Genomic DNA, 2,773 nt, shown 5'->3' on the forward strand with positions numbered 1-2,773 from the left:
AAGAAATGCAAAGCACAGGGGTTTTATTTTGGTCCAGAAATTGGCAAATGATATAAAGGGGTGATTGAACAGTTCACAGAGCCAGAAATAAAATAAAACAGCCCTGAAATCTCCCTGAGGAGAGGAGTTCTGGGAAGTGTGGGCCTATAGGTATGAAAAATACTTGATTAAATTGGCTTTGGTGGAGCCAGTGTTGCTGCCCTGCCTGCCTCATGCTCACTTGGCAGCCTGCAGTCACCGGAGGCTGGGCACTGCTTTCATCTGTCTGCTTTCAGCTGTTATTTTCCGCAGGGTCTGTGTTTTAGCCATTCTTGATTTACCGTTTGACTTTTCTGATTGGATTAAGACATTGGTTTAGTGTGAGCAAACAGCTCCTCGCTTGGCAGGCTCTGGCTCGCTATGGACTTTTTGTTGGTGATGGGTAAAACTGAGGATTTTTGAGAGCAATTTAGGAGCTGAAGGAGGGACTAAAACACAGTTCAAGACAACAGGCTGTTTCTGACTCCAGTTTGCAGTAGAGCTGGTGGGAGGCAAAGGACCCAGCGTGTGTTTCTTATTCCTCTCTCATATGTCTAAATATTTTTCTATGTGTGTGCTCTCTTTTTAGTCACATGTAAAGAAATTTAACTGTTCTCAGTGTTTTCCTACAGTGTGACAGTGTTTCCTCAACTCCTTATTTTTTTCTTTATACTCTTTCTGCTTTTTCTCTTTCTGTGACCTAAGCCTGAACCCACGTTCACTCCCTGTTAGTTACTGGTGTCTTCCTCTCTGCTGCCCAGAGACCTTTGACTACAGCAGAGCGCCATACAGTACCTCACTCTACTATCCTGCACTTATCTGAGTGTTCAAATTAAAGATGCCATGGACTGTGATAACGCCTTCAGTTACAGATAGTTAAAGCTACACGCCTAAAGTCAGATAGACCTAAATACAACATGTAGGTGACATATTTAACTTATTCTTGAGTAACTTAAATGCTGCCTTACTATCTGCAAATTTTGCTTCTCACTCTGCTTTTGGGATTATTACTAAACGATACTCCTCTGAGCAAACGCAGTTTGCCATGCTAAAAATTGCCTGTTTATTTCTTTTCTTGATCTTTGTGGTGTTTGTTTTTTTTTTTTTTGACTGCTCTTTAATTAACGATAGTGATTACCTCGGGGTAACTTTGATATCTTTATAATATTGTGGAGAATTTTGGAAAGACCTTTTCAAATCTGATGAACCTAAAAGTTAATTTTCTGTAATATTGTACTGTTGTATCCTCAGAGTTCTCAGACTAAGCAGCTGCTGGACCATGACAGTCCTTTTCCTGCTCCATTTCACCTCTGCACTCTGCACTGCTATTACTCATTGCATTCCTGATACATTTAAATTACAAATTTATTAGAACAAATTCCTCTGTTCTTTTTGTTGTCTCAGTACAGACCTTGGAGTAACTTTGGGTGCCTAACCTAATAATAAATGGGACCAAAAACCTCTTTTCTGGCTCTTGCTTCTGAATTTGCCTTTCTTGTTTATTATGTAAAAGGACTACATTATGGTTATGTTGCACCATCGCAACAAGCATCCCAGGTGAGGCCAGAGGTTCACTGGCAAAGCTGCGGGCTGAGGCAGGGGAGAGTAGGAAGGTTTGCAGCTCTGCCCCGCGGTGCCCAGCAGAGCACATAGGGAAGGCTGCACCGGCTTCGCTTGTCTCCAGCTCTGCTCCTGGCCGCTCTGGTGGGAGTAGGAAACCCAAGAAGCGAGAGCTCTGTGAGGATACACAGCGAGAACCACCGAAGGTGACATTTGCCCTCCTTGGAATAATTCCTCCAAAGCTTTTTTTTTTTTTCCTTGCATGGGAAATAAGAATGTCAAGGCACCAAAGCTGAGTATCTGCCTGCTCCTGGCAGGAGTCAGGTGGATAACCCAGAAGACAGCATCAGTAACCTCTGACAGCATTCCAGAAGGTAAATACAAGTCAGAGGAGCTTCACTTTTTTCATTCTCTGACCCGAGTCTTTGTTTCAGGAATATCATCCTAAAGACAGGTCATCGCTCCCATCTTTCCAAGTGAACTTTGAGCTGTGTGTTTAATGCTGGAAGAGAGCTGAACACCACTGGTACGCAACCAAGTCCATGTTTTAAAGCTTGTGCTGAGTAATGTGTTTAGAGTTCAGATAACACGATTTAATTAAATGAACTGTAGATCATAAGTGATCTCCAGGCAGGAATCCATCAGAGTGACACGTTGCTGCAGTAATGGGAAAACAAGCGCTGACTCACTAACTGCACGTTCCCCATGAGTATGACAACAAACATCACTTTTGGCTCTTTCGCTTCAGCCACGTTTCAGATGTTTTATTTTTGACTTGGCTGGATGTTTTCACTTTGTAGTGTGAAAAAAAAAAAAAAGTCACACACACATCCCCCCCCCAAACCCCAAGACATCAAGACATCGGAAGCCAACGCACCCAAACCCCAAACTGATGGATCCTCCAGGCGTCCCTCCACCCTGGCACCCCGGGCTGGGTCAGGCGTTGCCCACAGGCACACAGCCTCCCCCCGGGGCACACTTCTGGCTCGGTCCCCGTCCTGGTCATCGCTTCGGTTTAGGCACCGTGATCTCTCCTGCACCGGGCCTTTCTTACGCCGGGGCGGCCGCTCGGCGGGGCCTGCAAACGCCGGGGGTGGCGGCGGCCGTGGGGAGGGGGGTCGCGGCCCCTCTTGCCGCCTCACGGGCAGCGCTCCTGCAGGGCCCGCACCACGGTTACCGCTCCACCGGTACCCCC

The sequence above is a fragment of the Charadrius vociferus genome, unplaced genomic scaffold (assembly GCF_000708025.1).
Source record: "Charadrius vociferus isolate BGI_N301 unplaced genomic scaffold, ASM70802v2 scaffold14, whole genome shotgun sequence".
Classification (NCBI taxonomy): Eukaryota; Metazoa; Chordata; class Aves; order Charadriiformes; family Charadriidae; genus Charadrius; species Charadrius vociferus.